Consider the following 12,807-nt stretch of genomic DNA (forward strand, 5'->3'; position numbering starts at 1 on the left):
GCTAATTCCTGTGGGGTGGTTTCGGGGTGGGTGGGGGCGCCCGATGTGGGATTCGCAGCTGGGGAGCGTGGGTAAAAGGGAGGCTTGGGCGGGAGTCGTGGGTCCCCGTCACCTCCGCGTCCTGGGCTTCCACATGGTGAAGTTTGGGTTATTGGCTGAACTCGGCGATCAGGGAAACTCGGGACTCGTGCCGGGGGGCCAAGCGGGCCGCCGAGGAGTTCGGGGCAGTGACATTCCATTGTATTGTGACGGACAATGTGGTCTTGGGGGCCCCGGCGGTGAGCGTGAGGGTGGGGGAGGCGGGAGCGCAAGAGGCGCGGAGCCGAGTCCCTGACACTGGGGGACCTGGGGCGGGGGGGTGGTCTGTGCTGCTGGAGAATCCCGGGGACGTGGGGGCCTGCCAGGGGGCCCCGGGGATGCGAACGCTGCGCCTGGGCTGGGTGACATATGTTCGCAGTGGTGGCCAAGATGAAGCTGTTTTTCTTCCATGCGTTCAAACTTACTCTTGGGTGTCCTCCTCTTAACAACAGCAGGAAGTAAGGAATCTCTCTTTGCTTTCTGTGTTTTGGGGTGACTAAGAGTTGGGAAGAAACCGGAGGGAGGGGGGCGGTCAGTGAAGGCCGTAAAGGTTGAAGAACCGAAGCATGCTTCTCCATCTCGTTTCTGAAGCCCCGGCTCATTATGTAGCGTGGGGTTCAAGAGTTCATCTTTGCTCCAGCATGACCAAGGGAATCTAAAATGTTGACTCTTACTAGATGTTTAAGCTCGCGGGAAATGTGTCGTAGTGCTACACTGTGAAACGGTCCATTTGAATGATAACTGGAAGGCGTGGTTTGATTTGGAAGATTTGGGAGCGGGGTGTTTTAAAGCTACCTCTGCCGAACAATGCAGAAATCTGGTAGGTGCAGCTTCTGATTACAAGGACCGGGGAATCCTGGGTTGCTAATGACTTCATCCTCAGCTACCAACAGGAAGCTTCGTGGCTTTATGATCTCATCAAATTTTTTTTATTATTGTCACAACAGAAGTGAACTTTTTTTTTTTTTTTTTACTTTATATATATTACAGTATTCTAGGTTTTCTTCTTTTGTAGAAGTTGCACGTTCATGATTTGGAAAGTATGTGCGAAGAGTAACTGGTCTTTGTCTTAGATAGTACCTTGGGATGATTGTTGAGAGAATGAGAAAAAATTCGTTCAAGAAAAGGAAAATATGCTTTCATAGAAAATTTAATGTCCTTTGTTTAAAAGAGATGGGGTTAAGAATATAATAATGTGATGTGCCAATGTGGAGCTAAATAATTAAATGCTGAGACCTCTCAGAAATAGTCATAACTTTGAACTATATACAGTTTAAGGAGTTCATGAAAAATGTTTGGCACTTTTCCCTTTTATTTATTTATTTTTGGTGGTAATTTGACATCATTTTACAAGTAGCTTTTGCATATATACCATAATTTACAAATTAAAGTTACTTTCTCTTCAGTGAACAATGATAGGTGTTTATGCAGCATAGTTTATGTTTTAAATGACAAATGTTTTATTAGGTACATGAAACAAATGCTATCTAGTTATTTCTGTTGTTTCTTTTAGCAGAATACTTCTGAGGCAAGAAACTAAAATCTACTTGTCATATTTTCCAAATGTTATTTATCAAAGTAACAAAGAATGACTTCCCAAACACATTTGAAAACAGTAAGTAGATTTATTTGGAACACATAATCTAAAAGGGATTTATTTTGTTTATTGAAAACGATTGATTCTTAAATGCTCAGCCCCTCCCCTCTTAAAATATATTTTGGGGGTGGAGTTAGCTAAATTATAGCATAGAAAATGCAGGCTTTCCCCCTCCCCCATGAACTTGCTTTGTTAACATCTTGTGTTAGGATCAGGCCATCTGTACAGGGCTACACACACTTCTTAATTGTACCTCATTTTATTCTGTGCGAGTGCTCGCTTCAGTTATATAAAAAATACTGAATCTGAAATATGCCCTGTAAGTCTGTAAGTATTGTGTGTTTTCAGAAGACTATTCATATTTTTTATAACATTTTGAAAAGCTGTTTCATAATTCATGTATCAGTTGAATGTTTTTGTTCCCCCTTGTGGCAGTTTTTCTTGAAGGTGCAAATGAATACTGGTTGTGATGATGTGATGTGGATACTTATCCGCAAGGAGTTAGCCTGTCTGTCACCTTGTTTCCAATAACCTATTCAGAAGCTAACAGATGGTAGTGACGTTCAGTTGTTACTGATATGGGATCTAACATTCTACTTTATGTCTTTACTTGGTCCTAAAATGAAACATTTTCATCAGCTGATAGGAAATAGCACGGTAAACATTTTTTCATGAGTTCCAAAATAACACTTTCTTGATATAATGGCTCCACAAGATACTAGGTATTTCCATTGGTTTAACAATTGAAAAATAAAGAGCTAATGGGAAAACTCTAGCATTTCACTTTAAATAGAGTGTATAGAGATTTCTGAATGTTTCTAAAATATTTCTTGCTGGGTACATGGAAATTTCAGGGATAAGACCTGATTGTATATACATTTCCATTTATTTGTCCTCTTAGTTTTAGGGACCAAATGAGCATATATCTTTATCTGTCACCATGTGGTTAGAAATGTTCTTTGTGGGGCTATTTTAGGTACTCTAAATACCTTTACATGTTTTTGGATATAAGATGATCATCAGGAAGCTACAGACCTGCATCTTTTCTCTCTCTGACATTTGTGTCTTTGTACAGAATAGGAAGAGACAGGCCGTTTCATCATAGTTATGATAGATGTTGTGTTGGTATTTGAATATACACCAGAAGATGACTAAACAGAAATATTTTGTTTTAAAATAAAATTATATTTGTTTTGCCTTTTTGACTTGAAACAGTCTTTTTTGCCACCAGTTTTTAGAATTTCCTAAATAAATTATAAATTCATCCTGATTTTAGTATGAATGTAATGAGTGTGATAGGTTGTCCTTCCAAAAAACAAAACAATGGTTAGTTTCTCCAGAAGTGATCGGCTACTGTATTAAGGACATTTTGTGTGCACGCTCACTTCCTTCAATCCTGTCCAACTCTTTGCCACCCTATGGATGATAGCCTGCCAGACGAGGTCCATGGGATTCTCCAGGCAAGAGTACTGGAGTGGGTTGACATGCCCTCCTCCAGGGGATCTTCTGGACCCAGGGATAGAACCCAGGTTCTCCGCATTGCAGGCAGATTCTTTACCACTGAGCCACCAGGGTAAGCCCAAGGACATTTTGAGTAAGTTTTAAATCTAGCATTTTCCTCAAGGCTTTTGGGATAAGACGTGAAAGATCACAATTTGTAAGGAGTTGAGACAATCGCAAAGTAGTGAAAGGTTATTTGGAACAAACTTCTGTTGTTCGTAATTTCCCATAGAAACAATGTTGTAAGTAATTTGTAATATTGTAAGTAATGTCAGTTACTGACAACTTATTTGTGCTAGCTACTGTTTTAAGTGATCAATGCAAACACTATTTAATCCTCAAAGTAATCTTTTGAGGTAGGCATTGTTTATACCTTCTTTTTTAAGAATTGGAAACTGAGACATAGTGAGATTAATAAACTTACAGCCACATAGCAAGTAAGTAGTGGAGCAGGGATTTAAACCTGGGCATGTTTCATTACTGAACTGGACTACTTGGATAGTCTGATACTGTAATCTGCCTATGTAATGGGTTAATGATCGTTTATAACTGGCCTGGAATCCTGACCATCATTAATATCATTATTTCAGTGTTCTTTATCATTGTTGTCCATCTTTTTTCCTAATTGAAACATACTTCCTTTCATTTCCATAACACTGTACTTTCTGACTTTCCTCTTTCCTCTCTGGGCTGCTGCTTTTTCCTGTTCTTCACTAGTTCTTAACTCTTCTAATCTCCACATATTGTTTCCTTAGGGTTTGGGGTTGATAGGATTTCTTGTCCATTCTGCACTTTGTCCTAGGATATCACATCCATGCCCATGACTTAAAATACCATCTCTAGAGATGCCCATATATACATCTAAAGCCCAAACCTCTCCTGAACACCTAGTTGCGTATCCATCTACCTCTTCGAGCTTTCATTGGCTACGTAGCAGGAATCATCAGTGATGAGCTCATACTTTCCCCATCCACCCCACCTCTGCTTCTCTAGTGAAGCCTTTCTCAGTCACGCCTCTGTCCATCTAGTTGCTCAGGCCAGAACCCGGGAGTTGTGCGTGCTCTGTCACCAAACCTTGCTGACTTCTGTTTCGTCTCTTAAATAATGTCTTGGAATTGTCTACTTGGTGTTTCTGCTGCTCCAGCCTGATCCAAGCCACTATTATTTTTCTCTTGGATAACTAAATAATCTTAAATCTTTCCTTTCCTTCCTTCAGTTCATTCCTTTATTTTTTTTAAATGAAAGTATAGTTGATTTGGGGTTCCCTGGTGGCTCAGATGGTAGAGAATCCGCCTGCAATGTGGAAGACCTGGGTTCAATCCCTGGGTTGGGAAGATCCCCTGGAGGAGGGCATGGCAACCCATTCTAGTACTCTTGCCTGGAGAATCCCCATGGACAGAGGAGCCTGGCGGGCTCCATGGGGCTGAAAAAAGTCAGATGCAGCCGAGCACCTAAGCACAAGCACGTGGTTGATTTACAGTGTTGTGCCAATCTCTGCTGAATAGCAAAGTGACTCAGTTTTACACATATATACATTCCATTCTTTTTTAAATATTCTTTTCCCTTATGGTTTATCCCAGGAGATTGGATATAGTACCTTGTTATTTATCCACTCTAAATGTAATGGTTTGCATCAACCAACCCCAAATTCCCAGTCCATTCCTCTGCCTCCCTCACTTCAGTTTGTTCTGTTCATAGAATTCAGAGTGATTTTAACTTAATTTAATTTTTGGCTGTGCCGGGTCTTAGTTGTGGCACTTGGGATCTTTCTGGCAGTATTTGGGATCAGTTCCCTCACCAGTTATCAAACCTGACCCCTTGCATTGTAAGCGTGGAGTCTTAACCACTGGACCACCAGGGAAGTCCCAGAGTGGTTTTTAAAAACACAAATCTAGCAGTTTGATCATGTTGTTCCTTTGCTTAGTACCTTTCCACTGCTACTCCTACACCTTAAGGTCAAGGTTTTAAAAATCTGAAATGGGTTGTATATGGTCCTGCATTTACTGGTCCATTTAAAATTGCTTGGGTCATCCTAAATTGCTTTCTACCCAAAGCTCTCTTACACCCTGTCCCTTCCACCTATCTCTCACGCTTTTTCTATCTCCCAACCTGACTTCTTTTTTTTTTTAAGTTTTATGAATGTTGTGGTTTTTTTTGCATTTTTTAAATTTTATTTTTAAACTTTACAATATTGTATTAGTTTTGCCAAATACCGAAATGAATCCGCCACAGCCAACCTGACTTCTTAAGGTATTTCATGTTAGAAACCTCCTGCCTTTCAACCTCTGCTCCCTGTTGTTCTGTGCAATGGTATATACATACTGTGTTTCAGCAAAATTCTTAGAAATGTAATTACATACCTATATGCTTTTTAGGTGGGGTTTTCCAGGTGGCTCAGTGGTAAAGAATCCACCTGCAGTGCAGGAGACAGAAAGGATGCTAGTTTGATCCCTGGGTTGGGAAGATCCCCTGGAGGAGGAAATGGCAACCCACTCCAGTATTCTTGCCTGGAGAATCCCATGGACAGAGGAGCCTGTTGGGCTGCGGTTCATAGGGTCACAAAGAGTTGGAGACAGCGGAAGCCACTGAGCACGCATGTATACTGTTTATGTAATAGATGCCTTCCTTTTTAGAATGGAATAGATGCCTTCCTTTTTAGAATGGAAGTTCTTTGAGGGACACTGTGTTTTGCCTACTGCTCTCTACCTGATACGTAACTTTTTTGTTGTTTAGTCACTAAGTTGTGTCCGACTCTTTGTGAGCCCATGGGCTGTAGCCCACCAGGGGCCTCTGTCCATGGGATTTCCCAGGCAGAAATACTGGGGTGGGTTGCCATTTCCTTCTCCATAGGATCTTCCCAACCTAGGGAACCTGTGTATCCTGCCTCTCTGCACTGCAGGTGGATTCTTTACCACTGAGCTGCCAGAGAAGATGGTACTCTAGTGCCTGGCATATGAAAGTTAAAGTGGAATCTCTCAGTCGTGTCTAACTCTTTTCCACCCCATGGACTGTAGCCTACCAGGCTCCTCCGTCCATGGGATTTTCCAGGCAAGAGTACTGGAGTGGGCTGCCATTTCCTTCTCCAGGGGATCTTCCCAACCCGGAGATTGAACCCAGGTCTCCTGCATTGCAGACGGGCGCTTTACCATCTGAGCTAGGTATATAATTGTTGTTTAATATTAATACTTATTTATGGCATGAAAACCAGAACTCTGTTTTAGCATGGGAATTGGAAGCCCTTTGTTCCTTGCTGCTGTCTCTCGTGCCATTCCCCACCTTCCCTGTCTGCTCTGTAGTCGGGACCAGAATGAAGGGTTAGGGCATTTGTGATTGTCATTGGTAGGAAGCGTGGAGGTACAGGCTGCTGCTTGCTTTCCTCCTTTCCTTGTTATACTCTGTGGAACAGTGTGAGCACTAATGTGTATATAGCAAAACATAGGATTTTTCTTTTTCATTAAACAAATATTTGTGTGCCCAGTATATGCAAGGCACTGTTGCCTTTATCAAGTATATTTCTGCAGTGAAAGCTTGAGAAGTCCAATGTCAAATTCATTCACTCATTAAAATGTACTGAGCATCTCTGAGTTTCTGTTACTAAGCTAAGTTCTACAGGGTACTGCAGAAATGAAGGAGACACTGTCCTGCCTCTTAAAGAACGTGATCCAATAAATGCAGTGTAACCTTTAGAAACAGTGAATCAGTGTATTGTGTACCTGTAACTTACATTATACATCAACTATACTTCATTAAAAAAAACCACAAACTTGTAATTGAGAAAGGTTACAGGATCATATACTTGCTGCCTCAGATCAGATCAGTCACTCAGTCGTGTCCGACTCTTTGCAACCCCATGAATTGCAGCACACCAGGCCTCCCTGTCCCTCACCAACTCCCGGAGTTCACTCAGACTCACGTCCATCGAGTCAGTGATGCCATCCAACCATCTCATCCTCTGTCGTCCCCTTCTCCTCCTGCCCCCAATCCCTCCCAGCATCAGAGTCTTTTCCAATGAGTCAACTCTTGCCTGTCTACTTGGCTTTGAAATGCTGAAGTGCCTAAGAAGCTTGGCTTTCCATCCTTCTCTTTCTACTCACCGTTGGTGAAGTTGTCATATATACAAAATTATTTTCAAATCTCTATCTCTAGGTTCATATCTAGCTATCTCCCTGTCATCTCCATTTGGGTACTGAATAACTATTTCAAACATAATATATCTAAAACCTGATTATCGCCCTAACCCCGCAACCACATTCTCCTTTAATCTTCCCCACCTCTGTAAATAATGCTGCCATTTACTTTGTAGCTCATGCCTAAGAGTTTGGCGCCATCTATGATTCATTTCTTTCATATCCACTCCCTCAGTAAATCCTGCTGGTTTGATCTCCATATGTATGTGTTCCCACATGGACAGTTGCGCTGTCTCCTTGTTTCCACTTTAGCCTTTCTATAATAGAGTTTATTAACAGGCAGAATTAACATTTCAACATAGAAGTTAGGTAATGTCATTACCCTGCTTACAACCTCCTTGTGTTACTCAGGAAAATACAGAGTCCTTATGGTGGCCTCTGAGGTCGTAAGTGATCTGAGCCTTGGCTAATTCTCCAACCTAATCATTCCGCTCCATCTACCATCCTTCAGCCACATGGGCCTTATTTCTGTTCCTGAAACATGCTAAGATTATTTGTGTCTTAGGAATTTCGCACTGGTTGTTCTTTTTATCTGGAGTTTCTTTACAGGTTTTTGCTTCTACTTCTGGACATGTAGGTCTTCACCCAGATGTTACCACCTCAAAAAGATCTTCTCTGACTGCCCTATGTAGAGTAACTTCTCATCATTGTATTATATCACAGAGTTTTATTTTCTTCATTGTATTATCACTCTCTGAAGTAATTTTGTAGATTTATATATATCACTTGGCTTCCCTGGTAGCACAGCTGGTAAAGAATCCGCCTGCAATGCAGGAGACCCTGGTTTGATTCTTGGATTGGGAGGATCCCCTGGAGGAGGGCATGGCAGTCCACTCTAGTATTCTTGCCTGGAAAATCCCAATGTACAGAGGAGCCTGGTGGGCTACTGTCCATGTGGTCACAAAGAGTCGGACACGACTGAGCGACTAAGCACGTATATATCACTTATTGCTGCCCTTCCCCATTCCGCTAACCACCACTAGTAGAATGCATGTTCCATGAGAACAGTGAGCTGTCTTATTCACATCTGTTGAAGGCAGTTTAGAGAAATGGTTGATAGGATAAGCTCTTAAGTCAGAATTTGACTTAAGGGGGTTGTATTTTGACTCCACCACTTGCAGTATGATCTTAATGAAGTCTCTTAATTGTTCTGTTCCTGAAGTTCCCTGTGTGAAAACAGGAAGTTTTTTTGAAGATTAAATGAGAACACAGAAAAGCGTTTAGAATGGTGTCTGGCATATAGAATAGTGTATAGCATATGAGCATTATTGTCAGCACTTAGAATAATATCTGCCACATTGTCAGTGCACGTAGAACATTCAGTGAATGAAAGAAATGACTATAGTCCTAAGCAGAATACTTGTTTTTTTTTTAAGAGGTATAAAAATGCTTGGGGGACTTCGAGGGAAAAGTTATGTTGAGTTCAAGAGGATTAAGGAAGCATTTTTCAGGTGTATTGCATACAGACTGATCTGAATTTTTGTTAACATTGAGTAAATGGCATAAGGTATTAGCGGAAAGAAGGCAGTTCTGAGAGCAAGTGTTCCAAAGTGGGAGGGAGTAGAAGCTGCTGGATTAGTTAAGGGGAGGTCCTTGAACTGGCATAGCATGACTTCTGTCGCAGGTTACTGGTCAGAGCAGTCCTGGGCGCAGTACAGAGAAGACCTCCTTGGAGAGGTCACCAGAGTAATAATACTCTTCCACAGTGTACTAGATTTTCGAGGGCTTTTGATGACAGACAATGGAGTTTAGTCTCTACGGCTCAGTAGGGAGCTTTGAAATTCGGATTTTTAACAGGCATGATGATGATGATAATATCAGCCCCAAAAAAGAGTTTTAATAAGATTTATTTGACAGTCAAGTACAGAATGCTTGAAGTATCATTTCACTAAGATGTGAGGAAAGAGCACATGTAAATGTCCTAAGGCCAGAACAATTCTGGTAATTCCCTTTTCTGACTCAGTCTAACCCTAGATCAGTGGTTGTCAAATTTAAGAGTCCTTCAGAATCACCCAGCGGGCTTGTTGAAATACAAGTTGCTGGATCTAACCCCAGAGTTGTTGAATCAATAAATCTGAGGTGGAGCCCAATAATTTGCATTTCTAACTAGTTCTTAGGTGATGCTAGTGATGTTTATCACCTTATCACCCTCTTCTTGCCATTCTTATCTCTGCTTAAAAATCATCTCTTCATGAAGGTGTTCCCTTACCACAAAATCTCAGTGGCCCCACCCAGTTTGTCTTTTCATACCGTTCATGGGGTTCTCAAGGCACGAATGCTGAAGTGGTTTGCCATTCCTTTCTCCAGTGGACCACATTGTGTACGAACTCTCCACTATGGTCCGTCCATCTTGGGTGGCCCTACACAGCATGGCTCATAGTTTCATTGAGTTAGACAAGGCTGAGATTCGTGTGATCAGTTTGTTTAGTTTTCTGTGATTGTGTTTAGTTTGGACATGAAACAACTGACTGGTTCAAGATTGGGAAAGGAGCACATCAAGGCTGTATATGGTCACCCTGCTTATTTAACTTATACGCAGAGTACATCATGAGATATACTGTACTAGATGAAGCACAAGCTGGAATCAGGATTGCTGGGAGAAATATCAATAACCCCAGATATGCAGATGACACCACCCTTATGGCAGAAAGCAAAGAAGAAGAAAAGAGCCTCTTGATGAAAGTGAAAGAGGAGAGTGAAAAAGTTGGCTTAAAATTCAACATTCCATGGCAAATAGATGGGGAAGCAGTGGAAACAGAGATTTTATTTTTTGGGGCTCCAAAATCACTGCAGATGGTGACTGCAGCCACGAAATTAAAAGACACTTGCTCCTTGGAAGAAAAGCTATGACCAACCTAAACAACCTATTAAAAAGCAGAGACGTTACTTTGCCGACAAAGGTCTGTCTAGTCAAAGCTGTGGTTTTTCCAGTAGTCGTGGATGGATGTGAGAGTTGGACTATAAAGAAAGCTGAGTGCCAAAGGATGGATGCTTTTGAACTGTGGTGTTAGAGAAGACTCTTGAGAATCCTTTGGACTGCAAGGAGATCAAACCAGTCCATCCTAAAGGAGATCAGTCCTGAATATTCATTGGAAGGACTGATGCTGAAGCTGAAACTCTGGTACTTTAGCCACCCGATGGGAAGAACTGACTCATTGGAAAAGACTCTGATGCTGGGAAAAATTGAAGGCAGGAGAAGAAGGGGATGACAGAGGATGAGATGGTTGGATGGCATCACCAACTTGATGGACATGAATTTGAGCAAGCACCGGGAGTTGGTGATGGACAGGGAAGCCTGGTGTGCTGCAGTCCGTGGGGTTGCAGAGAGTCGGACACGACTGAGCGACTAAATTGAACTGAACTGAGCATAAGATATGGGAATTTTAGAGATGTTTACTGAGTGCCTGTCATGGCTTTTGGAGCTTGGAATATATTAGTGAGCAAAACCTAGATCCCTGCCCTGATGACTTTTAAACTGGGTATGTGGAGTGAGACAGATGATAAATAATAAACATAACTGTAAATTTTCTGGTTATTTTGGTAAGTGATACGAGAAAACACAGGGTAATGAAGAATGGAAGGTGAATGAGGAAGGCAATGTAGATTTAAATCGCAGTCTAATTGAAACAGTGATATTTGGTCGTCTTTTGAAAAGAAGTATTTTACATTGAGAAACAGTACTTCAGTAAGAGAAACAGTACTTCAATAAGAGGTTCCCCCCACCCCCACCCCCAGTGATGCAAGTGAGACTACAAGCTTTGTTTAAAAACATATTGCCTACTCTTTTGCTAAACTTACATACAAAATGTCTTCCTTCTTTGTGAAATGTTTATCCTTTGTTGCTGCTGCTGCTGTTCTAAATTTTAGGAACATGCTAGATGACTTATTACCAGGATGTTACACAGTTTCTGCATTTCCCTTGGGCCAGTCTAGCTAGGCTGGACTTTTCCCCTCCTAGGCCTTTCTGCAATTAGGGTTTTTTTTTTCTTTTTGTTCAGTAGTAAGCATGTGTTCAAAAATGTGTAGAAGTACTGTATAACCTGAAGAGGTAAATAGGAGAGCATGGACCTAGTTTTAGCATATCCATTCATTTTTCTTTCATTTTTTTTTTCTAGAATCATGACCACAGATTCTCCCTTGACCTCTGTCTCTTTTATCTCTGAAAAAAGCACACCATTTTCCCATTGTTCCTTGAACAGCAACAAGAACGCTCTTATCTTGGGGTCTTTGGGCTGTTTCCTGTACTAGGACCACTCTTCGCTCTGATGATCTGTCTATAGGGCTTTCTCCCGCACTTCTTTGGGTTCAAAATGCTGCCTTGTTAGGCCCTCCGTGGCTCCCCTGTCCCCATCTGTACTCCACTTCATCACTGTGTCGCTCAGCACCCTGCTTGAAGTTTCTTCGTAGCACTTGTCAGTCCTTGATAGTAAATATTTCTATACTGTTGTTTATCGTTGACTCCTATCCAGTAACCCTTGGATGTTTCTTGACAATCCAAGTTGAGCTGTTTAGTCCTCCCCCCTTCCCTCTCCCTTCCTGAAAATATCTGTCACCTAATAAGTCTTAAATAGATATTGATCTAATGAAGAGTATAGTTAATGCTGGAATACATTCTGCTTTGAGTTATTATCTAATATCTCAGAGTTTAAATTTGGCCTCCGTAAATGTAAGTTTCTTTAGGGATCCTGACCATGTAACTTACCCTATGTTTGTAGGACTATAGGATATAACTAAATATAAAATAATGAAATTTTTGTATGACTTAAATGCCGTCATTCTCATTACTGTGTGATCACTGATCCTATTTAAATAATTTGGGACCAGATTTATCTGACCTAGTGAAGCATGATAAACACAAAAATGTGGATATGCTAAAATACTTTTGCTTGGATCTTCCTAAATTAGATGGCTTAACATTTTTAAACATTTCTTATATTGAGCAAACTGAATGTTGATCTGTTAGAACAGCTGGTACTATCTCCTTTTAAACAGACATTAAGTTATTGAAATCAATTTGGTTTGGCTAAAGCTACATAAATAAGGTTTATTGGACAATGCCAAAGTAAGAGTATGAACCATTTGAAAGGATAGGGTTTAAATAGAACAGTGGCGATACAAAAAAACAAGAGATGGTCTTTTGCTGTTAGTATCTTTGTATTACTTTTTAACAAGAGCAAGTTTGGGCCCAATGACCCTAACTTACAGCATAGAAGATGATGGCTCCAGACTTGCTATTAAAAGCTAATCTAGGGCTTTCCTGATAGCTCAACGGTAAAGAATCTTCCCGCCAATGCAGGAGATGGGTTCAATCCCTAGTCTGGGAAGATCCCACACTCTGCTGAGCAACTAAACCTGTGTGCCACTACTAGTGAGCCTGTGCTGTAGGGCCTGGGAACTGCGACTGCTGAAACCCATGCACCTTTAGAGCCCGTGCTCTGCAACAAG

The 12,807-nt window shown here is 41.3% G+C and overlaps 1 protein-coding gene across 2 annotated transcripts in view; it reads left to right on the plus strand.

Moving 5' to 3' along the window:
• Positions 1-485: 485 nt before the first annotated feature.
• QSER1 (glutamine and serine rich 1) overlaps positions 486-12,807 on the plus strand; it is a 79,459-nt gene continuing 67,137 nt past the window's right edge. Inside the window, exons 1-2 of one of the 2 annotated variants that reach the window (XM_010831819.1) lie at positions 486-898; positions 1,595-1,693. The gene's annotated coding sequence lies outside the window, so the exon portion shown is untranslated. Of the gene's footprint in view, positions 899-1,080; positions 1,694-12,807 lie in introns of those variants that run through there. The other variant, XM_010831818.1, reaches the window with a different exon arrangement.

The sequence above is a fragment of the Bison bison genome, unplaced genomic scaffold, assembly GCF_000754665.1.
Source record: "Bison bison bison isolate TAMUID 2011002044 unplaced genomic scaffold, Bison_UMD1.0 scf7180017864531, whole genome shotgun sequence".
Classification (NCBI taxonomy): domain Eukaryota; kingdom Metazoa; phylum Chordata; class Mammalia; order Artiodactyla; family Bovidae; genus Bison; species Bison bison.